Source organism: Notolepis coatsorum, assembly GCF_963971535.1.
Source record: "Notolepis coatsorum genome assembly, chromosome: 13".
Taxonomy (NCBI): domain Eukaryota; kingdom Metazoa; phylum Chordata; class Actinopteri; order Aulopiformes; family Paralepididae; genus Notolepis; species Notolepis coatsorum.
In genome coordinates this window covers 125,520,792-125,533,715 of record NC_140177.1, presented here as the reverse complement: position 1 = coordinate 125,533,715, position 12,924 = coordinate 125,520,792, and positions in this window count along the sequence as shown.

Sequence of the window (12,924 nt, the reverse complement as noted above, 5' to 3'; positions counted from 1 at the left end):
AACCCCCCCACCATTTTGAGCCCCTGCCCCCCAAATTATCTGTTCACGCCCCTGGTAGCTTTATCACACAGACATGGGAAAAACTCAATGAAAGTTGGACTATTGCACCAAATCTCTCAATAAATCCAATGATTGTTACATATATCACTGTCAGGAGGCCAAATATCAAAATATCAATATCACACTTGTGAAATGTTCTTTTAAAACTCCATCACATTCTCTTGACCTTAAGTTGACCTTAACACGTATCGCTCAATAACTCTTTTCACTTTAGCGGGAAGAGGAGCCGCGGGTCGGGGAAGCAAATTAACCCTTTCACTACCACACTGCATGAGGTTAACCCTTTCACTGCCACACTACAGAAGGTTAACCCTTTCACTACCACACTACAGGAGGTTAACCCTTTCACTACCACACTAAAGGGTTAACCTTCTGTAGTGTGGTTGTGAAAGGGTTAACCATTTGGTAGTGAAAGGGTTAACACAGTGACAACATCTGCGAGACCCACAGACCAGCCTACACCCTTCAGATAATGAAGCTGGAAGAAGCTCAGCGTATAGAATCCCCTCACCGAGCCCCCCAAAGCTGGAAGCATCTCGTCAAGGACACCATATGTGAAAATGGATTAGGCCATCACGAACGTCAACGCATTTTCAAGTTCATCAAAAAGGCTGCTGGGATTTAAGCTCCAAAACCACATGCAAGAGCAGTGCAATAGACCGCTGCACTTCCGCGTTACATTGAGCTCATGGGAGAGAGAGCGGGGGGAGAAAATGGATGAATGTGGATGAGAGCCTTGACATTAAGTGGTTGTAGCTACGGCTGTGGGGGTGCTGGAGACATGATCCAATAGACCTTTATATACACCTGAGTCTCCTGAATACGGAGAGACCAGTCCCAAGTCGATCGGCACTTTCTCGGTCGAGCTATAGTCACTTTTCCGTGCCTATACTCCTGAATTCCGCATGCGCAGATTGCCCACGGAGTCTCTCTGGATTGTCCAGAGATCTAGGTGTATCAATCTGCGCATGCAGAGTTCCGGTGTAGTTGGACTGGTCTCTCCGTGTTCAGGAGACTCAGGCGTATAAAAGTCTATTGGATCATGTCTCCAGCACCCCCACAGCCGTAGCTACAACCACTTAATGTCAAGGCTCTCATCCACATTCATTTTCTCCCCCTGCTCTCTCTCCCATGATTTCAGAATACTGGAAGTGTTGCGGTGGTCTATCGGTGCCTCTATAGGTAAGAAGTCCTCCCTAATTGATGCAAGAGCCAGTGGGGCGAATACAACATCCATTGTTATAGATGCAGCAGAAATCAACTCAAGGGCTTCCTCGGTTAGAAATGTGCAAATGGGACACTTGGGGAAGTAACCTGTACTTTAAACTCTGTTCTCAGGCAGAGGAAACCAGGAGGAGACGAAAAGCAAGCAAGAACGTTGCCAAAAGGCAGACACCGCCCCCTTCTGACGAGGCCACCACTTGAAAGGATGGAAGGGGAAGTCGGACACACGTGCCACTTATTGCCTAGCAACAGCGGTTCTGTCAAATTAATTACCACAAAAAGTTTTTTTTTATTTTATTTTTTACACACACTCATTACTCAAATTTTAGCGAGGTGTCCCAATGGTCTCGACGGTGAGTAAAACTACCAATGGCCTCTATTGTCATAGAAGTCATTGTTGAGGTAATTTATAAACGAGTGAATGAATGAATGAAAACTTTATTAACAGATTGCAGAATGAGTACAATACAGTACGTCTCAATACACACAATTGTTAAGGGGATGCAGACCAGAGAAAGACTTTCGTCTTGTTTACATCAGGGTCCCCCATTTTCAATTCATAGTGAATAGTTATTACTGCTGTTAAGAGTTGACGTCAAAATGTGCTTTTGGAAATTATATATCCAATTTGTTACATGAGGAGCCCTCGTCGATGATGACCGTCTAACATAACAGGTACACGTGTACAATTCCAAATGGACTCCCGTGATAAACGGGTCTGAAGTGACTTTAAACTGGCTTCTATTGACCCTAACCCTCCTTACATCTCTCTGTGTTGGGGGAGGGAGGGAGGCTCCTGATGAGCAGCATGGGCTCTGCATGCACAGGTAGTGGCACCACATCAGCACTAGCAGGCAGCAGCAGCACCACCCTCACTGCCGAGGGAGTGGACCTATATATATCTTACCTAGTGACAAGAGAAGAGCCCCAGCGGTTCAAACCTGGGCACATCAAAACAAAACGCTGCTCATCTAACTAATCAAGTTCAGCGTGTGTATAATTAAGACGACTTTTGTGCCTTAGTAAATCCATCTGGTTTACTCTGGGGGGGGGGGGGGGAAACATCTGATTTTAAAGATTATTTCCCACGGATGATAACATATTCTATGAATGAATGATGATTTGAAATAGATATATTATATCATAGCATGTGCTGATCAATAATATATAATTTGTGTTCGAATGGCTGCATGCGGTTACAGTGTGTGTATGACCTACTATAGCCTTGCTACACTGCAGCGTTATATGGCACAGCCTACATAAAATTGACTGCTAAGAAATGATTTTTCAAATCAGGTTCGCTCTCCATGGAATCTACCCTGCTTCGCCCAGTGCCGCAAGTACAGCGCCTAGTATAAGGGGGGAAACATATATACCTGCACGCACAGTAAGTTGAAAATATAGTCAGCGGTCATGTTTTGACGAACGCTCCCTTGGTCAAATTATAACCCGATGCAATTGTCCATCTTCCCCAAAAACGCACGTATAATATCAGCGAATACATATTCATATCTTGCGAGGAAAAAGCGGCGCGCGTTGATCTACCGAAGGGCGAACATTTTAAGGTGTGTGCAAGTTGACGCGCGGTTAAGATACGGTTTTGCAGATGCGCCTTCGCTGACTGTGTGTGTTTTACCAAGACCCGCTGCCCTGCGTTACCGTGAAGGCTATACGTGAGGCACACACACACACACACACACACAACCCCTCCCTAGAAATAATAATAACCGTTATCGGCTAAGAGGAGACATCTTGCAGTAAGGATTCTGTATAACATTGCAACATGATTATAAAAGGGCGTAGTGGCAGAGAGAGACGCATACCTGGGAAGATGCTTGGCGCGGCCGTCGCAGTTCCCCTGCGCCCAGCTTGCTGAGAGCACTGCACAGAGGCTGCCGAGCTGCATGCCTATTGGTGGGGAGAGAGGCGCTGGTTGCTGGCTGCCTGGAGTGGACTCTCTTCAGAGGGGCTGAGGAGGTGGGGTGGGCTCGTCGTGTGAGAGAGGGATTTCAAAATGGTTTCTTCCAAACTGTTTCTTACAAGTTTGCTTTTTTTTCATGGCAACAGTCATTCCCCCCCCCCCATTGATTGTGATTTATTGACTTAAATCACACGCAAGGGGCACGCGCACATGCATGCACCCACGCGCACACACACACACACACACACACACACACACACACACGCACACACACGCACGCACACACACACACGCACGCAGTAGCCTATCACAGTATGAAACCTGACAGGACCCCTGTGTATTTCTAAAACAAAGGTCAACCTCTCAGGTGTGCAGTTTGATTGATGTGTCCCACACTGTAAAATTCTAGATGTAGGCTGTGGCAAGAGAGTAGCACCATGTCCTTGGTGATGGCAATGACTTGTCAGTGTGTGTGCGTGTGTGCGTGTGTGCGTGTGTGTGCGTGCATGTTTCTGTGTGTTGTGCAGAGGGGTCCCTCCTCCAGAGAGACACACAGAGGGGTCCCTCCTCCAGAGAGACACACAGAGGGGTCCCTCCTCCAGAGAGACAGACAGAGGGGTCCCTCCTCCAGAGAGACACACAGAGGGGTCCCTCCTCCAGAGAGACAGACAGAGGGGTCCCTCCTCCAGAGAGACAGACAGAGGGGTCCCTCCTCCAGAGAGACAGACAGAGGGGTCCCTCCTCCAGAGAGACACACAGAGGGGTCCCTCCTCCAGAGAGACAGACAGAGGGGTCCCTCCTCCAGAGAGACAGACAGAGGGGTCCCTGGACCAGAGAGACAGACAGAGGGGTCCCTGGACCAGAGAGACAGACAGAGGGGTCCCTGGACCAGAGAGACAGACAGAGGGGTCCCTCCTCCAGAGTGGAGACAGAGGGGTCCCTCCTCCAGAGAGACACACAGAGGGGTCCCTCCTCCAGAGAGACAGACAGAGGGGTCCCTCCTCCAGAGAGACAGACAGAGGGGTCCCTCCTCCAGAGAGACAGACAGAGGGGTCCCTCCTCCAGAGAGACACACAGAGGGGTCCCTCCTCCAGAGAGACAGACAGAGGGGTCCCTCCTCCAGAGAGACACACAGAGGGGTCCCTCCTCCAGAGAGACAGACAGAGGGGTCCCTCCTCCAGAGAGACAGACAGAGGGGTCCCTCCTCCAGAGAGACACACAGAGGGGTCCCTCCTCCAGAGAGACAGACAGAGGGGTCCCTCCTCCAGAGAGACAGACAGAGGGGTCCCTGGACCAGAGAGACACACAGAGGGGTCCCTCCTCCAGAGAGACAGACAGAGGGGTCCCTCCTCCAGAGAGACAGACAGAGGGGTCCCTCCTCCAGAGAGACAGACAGAGGGGTCCCTCCTCCAGAGAGACAGACAGAGGGGTCCCTCCTCCAGAGAGACACACAGAGGGGTCCCTCCTCCAGAGAGACAGACAGAGGGGTCCCTCCTCCAGAGAGACAGACAGAGGGGTCCCTCCTCCAGAGAGACAGACAGAGGGGTCCCTCCTCCAGAGAGACAGACAGAGGGGTCCCTCCTCCAGAGAGACACACAGAGGGGTCCCTCCTCCAGAGAGACAGACAGAGGGGTCCCTCCTCCAGAGTGGAGACAGACAGAGGGGTCCCTCCTCCAGAGAGACAGACAGAGGGGTCCCTCCTCCAGAGAGACAGACAGAGGGGTCCCTCCTCCAGAGAGACAGACAGAGGGGTCCCTCCTCCAGAGAGACAGACAGAGGGGTCCCTCCTCCAGAGAGACAGACAGAGGGGTCCCTCCTCCAGAGAGACAGACAGAGGGGTCCCTGGACCAGAGAGACAGACAGAGGGGTCCCTCCTCCAGAGAGACAGACAGAGGGGTCCCTGGACCAGAGAGACAGACAGAGGGGTCCCTCCTCCAGAGAGACAGACAGAGGGGTCCCTCCTCCAGAGTAGAGACAGAGGGGTCCCTCCTCCAGAGAGACACACAGAGGGGTCCCTCCTCCAGAGAGACAGACAGAGGGGTCCCTCCTCCAGAGAGACACACAGAGGGGTCCCTGGACCAGAGAGACACACAGAGGGGTCCCCTCCTCCAGAGAGACACACAGAGGGGTCCCTCCTCCAGAGAGACAGACAGAGAGGTCCCTCCTCCAGAGAGACAGACAGAGAGGTCCCTCCTCCAGAGAGACAGACAGAGGGGTCCCTCCTCCAGAGAGACAGACAGAGGGGTCCCTCCTCCAGAGAGACAGACAGAGGGGTCCCTCCTCCAGAGAGACAGACAGAGGGGTCCCTCCTCCAGAGAGACACACAGAGGGGTCCCTCCTCCAGAGAGACAGACAGAGGGGTCCCTCCTCCAGAGAGACAGACAGAGGGGTCCCTCCTCCAGAGAGACAGACAGAGGGGTCCCTCCTCCAGAGAGACACACAGAGGGGTCCCTGGACCAGAGAGACACACAGAGGGGTCCCTCCTCCAGAGAGACAGACAGAGGGGTCCCTCCTCCAGAGAGACAGACAGAGGGGTCCCTCCTCCAGAGAGACAGACAGAGGGGTCCCTCCTCCAGAGAGACAGACAGAGTAGTGGTGGACAGCAATGGACAGCGATGGACAAAGATGGACAGAGGAAAAAGACAAGCATGTTTTTCAATTTCAAGTGGGGCAGGTGTGCGTCTGTGTGTGTATGTGTGTGTGTGTGTGTGTGTGTGTGTAGTGTATACAGCAATTGTACTCCCATTCTATTCCATCCTGAGTGACACCCAGCAGTAGCCACGCCCCATCGTTGCTAAGTGTGGATCCCAAAAAGCACACGGTTATAGTCTGTGTTTTAGGACGATGCCCACCGACGACCTGGTCCCACGGCATTTCAGGGGTGACAGAGGCACTTCCACCCCCCAGAAGACTACAGTCTGACTGACCTTGTGTTGGTCCATAGATATATCTATAGGTGGGTCATTATGGGATACTAGGGTGTGTCCATAGATATCTATGGGTGGGTCATTATGGGATAGCAAGCTTCTAATCTGGGGAAATCATTAATTCATTTGAAGGGATATCAGTGGGACTTCACTTCAGTTTTGGACTCAGAGAAAATATCTGGGCTTCCCTGTGAGAAGTGTTTCTGTAATATAGGAATACCAGTAGATCTGACAGAGGGGGAAAGGCTTTGCCGTCACCACCACATCCCGCCGCACGGCAGACCGTGATGTTAAAGGAAAAGCCGTCTGACCACACAGGAAGTGAAGTAATAAAGAGAAGGGCCTCTCCTACCTTCTATTATTGCATTAACAGTGTCTGGCTTTTTGAAAAGTTCAGTTGCAAAAGGTCAGTGCCGGTATGTTCTTGAGGTGTCATGCTTTCCCCATTAGGAAGGACACGTCGAGTGAAATAGCTCGAGACTTTATTCAAGTTGGTTGGCTGATATGCTCCGCCACCCCAAACCCCTCCACACAACGCCATCCTTCCTTGCACCTTGAGGATGCTGGATGTGTCAAAAGGCAAACCATTGATAATAATAAGTTGTCCTGTGATAGTAGAACATATACAGTGAAGTGGTGCCGAGGTGAGTGGCAGCCTTTCTTAGCAGCTCCCACCTCCATCTACTTTTTACCCCCTATTTACTCCTATTTACTTATTTTTTACTTCTCCACTGTACTATAATTATGTCACCTGTACCGTGTCTTATACTACCTGTACCTCCCCTCCCCCATGTTGCTATGATGCCTGAATTTCCCCAAGGGGATCAATAAAGGAATATCTTATCTTATCTTATCTTATATAGGCCATACTGCATGTGATACAATGTGTGTACTGTGTACTGACCTACCCGTTAGTGTTTTCATTGATGAGACGAACACCATTTTGTGTTTCATCGCAGGCCATAAAGCAACACTTGGGTGCATTTTTGTTGAGGTTTTGTCATGTACACACAGCAGCTTGCCATGGGTTTTATATTCACTAAAAGTGCCGGTACTTGTAGAGGCTACATGGGGCTCAGCTCAAAGCTGGGAATCACCAGGAACTATGGAACTGGACTCTCTGTCCAGAATAGAACAGATCTGACCCGGTCATGACGTCTTGTCTGAAATGGCACGAAATGACTCCTTGATTCCACAGAGCCTTGTGCTTTTATGAACAGATTGGGTTTTAAACTCTTGCAAACGTAACGTTGTCAGTATACTTTTGTCCTATAGGCTACTGGGGTATAATAGACATTTGTGTGTGTGTGTTAACTAAGGTGTGTGTGTAAACTAAAGCCATATCCTCTTTTTTTTTGTGACCAACTTTTTATTTTGTCTTTTTTTAAAACAAGTTCAGAGGAAAGACATTCACATCAGCGTTTCATATTAATTCACACAGTGGCATAAAAAGTGTCTTTTCAGTATAGATTGTCCGTCAGTATATTCATATACTGTGTAGCCTGCCTGTTGCAGTTGTACAGTCTTTTCCTCCGTCCTGGCGGTCCTGGGCTGTCTCGTCGCTTCTTAACCCCCCTCCCAGCCCCCCGGTCCTGGGCCGTCTCGTCGCTTCTTAACCCCCCTCCCAGCCCCCCGGGTTTGCATAGACATTTTAGGAGAGGGGGAAACCTTGATGCATACATGTATAGGATACTCTTAATTAGAAAATAAATCATAATTATGTTTGTTAGATAACCAAGTAATAGGGAAAAATACAATACAATTTAGAAACAACCACAACAAATTATAGCAGTAAACAGAAAAGGAAAAGATAAATGGAAAAGATAAATGGAAACAACAGCAACATGATTTTTGTTCATTCTCTGGTGTCAAGGTACAAGTGTTCCAAGCCATATCCTCTTATAGAGATATTGGGGTCCACATTTTGACAAGCACATAATACGCCAATTCCCAGTACAATCCATGTACAGAGCTTTCTCCATCTGATTCAATACTGTACATTGTCACTGCCTCGTGCATAGAGATAAAAGCATCGTGCTGTGTTATATCATGAAATATCTTTGTTTTACTTTTAACACATTTGAACTAACACGTCCGCCCTGTCACTCCATCCCCACTCTGCCCTCTCCGTCCCCGGTTGCCTAGGAGACAGCGGGACGGGGACCCCACTACTCATTACAGACCAATAGGGCTGTGGCTGGGTTAGAGGAGATTCGAGATGGTTATCGCCATCCAGTGGGCGAACGAGGGATTGGCACAAAGATGTTTTTTTAAATCCGAGAGTCTGCCTAGTAACCCGACATGCTACCATATCCTGAGCCACTGCCCTTGTGTTTGTACTGCGCTGTTCATCTGAACAAGAAAACTAATTACCAAGATCATTCTGTCAACAGAAGCTCTGCCACAATACCCCCACGCAGCACCCGCACAGCTGACCTGGACCACAGTTCCGTTACAGATGACATATTTGTAATCTTTACAGTAATTTGATTACAAACCAGGCTAGGTTCTCTGAGCATAGATGCTCTTTTTCCAGCAACACCCTGCTTCACATTTACACATGGGAACTGCCCAGTACAACCACAGTCTGACACTGTTGACCACTAGGAGCTGCCCAGTAACCAGTCTGACACTGTTGATCATTAGGAGCTGGCCAGTACAACCACAGTCTGACACTGTTGACCACTAGGAGCTGCCCAGTACAACCAGTCTTGACACTGTTGACCACTAGGAGCTGCCCAGTACAACCACAGTCTGACACTGTTGACCACTAGGAGCTGCCCAGTACAACCACAGTCTGACACTGTTGACCACTAGGAGCTGCCCAGTACAACCACAGTCTGACACTGTTGGCCACTAGGAGCTGCCCAGTACAACCACAGTCTGACACTGTTGACCACTAGGAGCTTCCCAGTACAACCACAGTCTGACACTGTTGACCATTAGGAGCTGCCCAGTACAACCAGTCTGACACTGTTGACCACTAGGAGCTGCCCAGTACAACCAGCCTGACACTGCCTCCCGCTCACAGATTTGTTCTTACGGTCAGGGCATCGAACCAGCGACCTTCCTGTCACAAACCCATTTCTCTCATCTTTAGGCCACCGCCCAGTTAATGCTATATACAAACATGATTTTATACAATCTTGAAATCGTGGCTAATGGTGTTCAAATTGGCTGCAGTTTATTTTCAAATGTATTCATTTTCAGTACCCACAGTATATATTTTTCTATCCACTTTTTCTCCTTATTTAAAATTTTTCTCCCATCCCAATTTCGTCTCGCCAATTCTCCCTTCAATTCTCCCCTCCCTGTCTCAAACCTCCCACTGGTCCAGTGAGGACCAAGCCTTGCATCACGTGTCCCCTCCGCGTGAATACTTTGGGCAACCAACATGTCCTTCCGCGTTTCCCTGATTGGCCAGCGCTCTCCTTCGTGAATACCAGCCGCTCTACGCTCGTTTACCCCATCGCGAGGCTCCCCCAGGTGCTCGTTGCCGCGCATGCGCATGAGGCTCCCCCAGGTTCTGTATCATTAGGGGATCCGCTCGGCATCACTCATGCACTGTCCTCGCACACGTGCACGCGCACTGAATAAAGACCACAATGTACCTTTAATCCCAATATTTGTCTGACCACACCCCTATCAGCTCACCTACATAAGCAGGTGTGTGGTCACCTGCTCTCCTCCTTTCTCGCTTTCACCACAAGGAAGTGCCTCGGTAGATCCCCACTTGACGTGATGTGATGGTAGGAGAAGAGTTGGAAAACGAGATACGTTGACATCATATCTTTATTTTCTCTCTCACTATATTCGAGAAAATACGGCGATATTGTCTTCGTACTGGAGTGTCTGGAAGATGATGATCATTCTAAAAATCCTCCACCGGTTTTCGTATTGGGAGTTCGCGCCGCTGCATGCTTTCCAACTGCAGTCCTTGCTGTGTGCTGGTTGCGGTAAAGGCACAGCTGGACTGTAGGACGCGCCGCTGTTGTGAGAAGCGGTGGGTTCCAGGTTTGGTGAGTTATGTTTTTGCTGGCGGGCTCCACTTGTCTGTTAGTGCTATGGGGGCTAGTTGACAATGTTTATGAAAACCGGCCCCAGACTAGGGTCTTTTGTTCAGCCTCTTAGGCGACGGCGGAAGACCTTGGTCTGAAGCCCATTATAATTAAATAGTGGGCCACGACCAATAACACTGGCGATCCCTGTGTTTTCTGGACGAGTGGTTGTTTCTCTGTCACCGTGAGGCCCCTTCTTTCATAATACAAATGAGAGTATTCCCTCACGAGGAAATATGGGCATGGATGTTCGTTAGCGGAAGATCTGTGTTCAAGTCAGCTACAGGCCAGTTGGGTATTGTGCTGGCTCCGTCGGGTGTTGGTAAAATCACCGTTGTAAAACTGTGTTAACATCTTGTTTCTCTTCTCTCTTAAACAGTGAGGAGGGTTTCAGAACGGCGGCCTGTCTGAGTGATTGTTATATCATTGTGTACAAGTTCAGGTGATAGCTGCTTAGCTTACGTGCTAGTGGTGGCCTACTGTTAGCCAGTCAGCTGTTAGCTGCGGCGCTAGCCTGTTGTGATCACTAGGCTAGGAAACGTTAGCTTGCGTGCTAGTTATGGCCTACCTAGGCTAGGCTAGGAAACGTTAGCTTGCTGCTATCGGCCGAGTGCGGCCGTTAGCTTAATGCTACACTGTTGAACGTGCTTTGATTATAACATGTTTTAAACACTCTTGACTACGACGTCATCTTTGACAGAGGATGTTCGTCGAACCTGCCCTGAGCCAGGACGGCAAGGACTGCGTCAACAAGGGGGACCGTAGCGACGGGATGGAGCGGCGACGCTGCCCAGGTCGACAACACAGAATGGCTGTGTTTACTACGGTGCCTTGTTAGAGGCTGCAGTTTCGCTTGATCTGCGCTCAAGGTAGGCAAGGTCTGACCAGACCTTGAGCACGTCTTTTTGCTTTCCCTTCTAAATGTTTTGTAAATAACGATGTTTTCCAAAACGAGTGTTGCTGCACTACATTTAGGATACGATGCGAGTTATGTGTGAATTGTCTTGTCACTGGTATTTAGCTTCTCCATGCAAATCGGGTTGTTTGTTACAAGATGTGAAAATGATCTGGTTTGTTGTGTTGAGAAACATCATGTGTGTTTATGTACTGTGTACTCACAACTAAGGGGGTTACACTAACCTATAAAGCTATGCTTAGTGACATATGAGTAAAGAATGATTATTTTCTCAGCCTGTAATGACAATGAACAGTGTGTTCACATATTAACAGGTTTACCTGTTCAACTGGCCGTATTAAGGGTAAAGTAGGAGGGTTGTGTTTTCCCCCCGGTTCCCTGGGGACTTCTTCATCCTCCTCTCAGACATGTTGTTACACTACATTGTGTCACTGTGTGGTAGGGATACGATGTAACCCTTAGCTTGATTGCTGAGGTTGTGCTACAACTGCTTGAGAAACTTTATTTTCCTAAAAGAAAAGATTGTTTGGTCGCTTTTCGTGTGTGCTTAGCAAGACCTGTGGCCGACAACTAATCGAGAATTATGTATTCTCTCATTATGAAAAACGGCGTTCCTCTGTAGAGTGTTTTTGCCAATTTTTTGTAGGTGATGATGGGTTGTGTGTGTCATGTGACCTACAACTGGGTTGGGCTGGCCACAGAAGCACATGTGTAAGTTTGGTACCGGGGCTCTTGGAGAGCCCTCTCTATTCTGTGTTTTTTCCTTAGTAAAAATCAGATAGCAGGTTAGCACGTGCGCTGTGTGAAGCTGTTAGACGCTTCATGGAGCTGACTATGACTGTGTCATACTCTCTTTTTGTCATTGCATCGTATCATGGGTGTGGGGTCGTAAAGGGGTGAACTGGTAACCTTTCCTCCCCCTTTTTTCTGTTGGTCAGGGGTAAACCCACCTGTCCTTCAAGGTTCCTGTCACGTTGCGGTTCGGCACGTTACAGGGTGAGGGGGGGGGGGGGGGAGGGAGTTTCCTGGTCCCACGCCCTGGAATATTGGGCGTGTGCACCGCAGAAATTCCCCCGCCATAGAGTACGTCACCGTGCGCGTCTCTGTTGGTAGGACTTCTGTGTGCTGTTCAGGTCCATATGATGGATCTGTTTAAAACAGGGGGTGGTCAGGGCTCCTCCTCACGAAGCTCCTATTCGGGCCTTCTGTGAGTTGGGACTCTCCTTCCATGTGAGGGAGCCTCCTCAGAGTACAGTGCCTCCTCCTCAGATTGATAAGGTGAGTGGAACCTCAAGAAGGAGTCCTACTCTATTGTGTGTGTATTCGATTCAATTAGATTATTGAGTGTGTATGGGTTCAGTGCCTCCTCCCCGGAGAGCCCTAAAACAAGGCTTTTACATGGCTCAAGGTGCAATATATTCTTTTCAATCTGTACAGCTCGCGTGGGAAGTCTCTCTGGGGATTTCCGTCTCCTCTCTATGGGAGGGTGGTGGAATGTAAAAATGTAAACAATTTTTACCCCGGCCGTGTAGACTGGGATACATACTGTTGGTGCTTCCTTCTTTTCTTTTAAAAAGAGTTGGAGTTAGGAAGTATCACACCCCTCTTGTCGTTCCCCTGGGCGCCTTGGGGATTCAATGACAGGTCTAAATAGCCTGTTCATTGATGTAGTTGTGTCCCGACGCATGCATAGTGCTAGCTCGGGGTGTTCTGTAAACAGGCGACTGACTGGCACGCCTTGGTTGCTTGGGGTTAAAACGGCGTTTTTATAAAGCAACTGGGATGGAGGTTTTTCCTCTTCCGACGACCTGTTTTGGT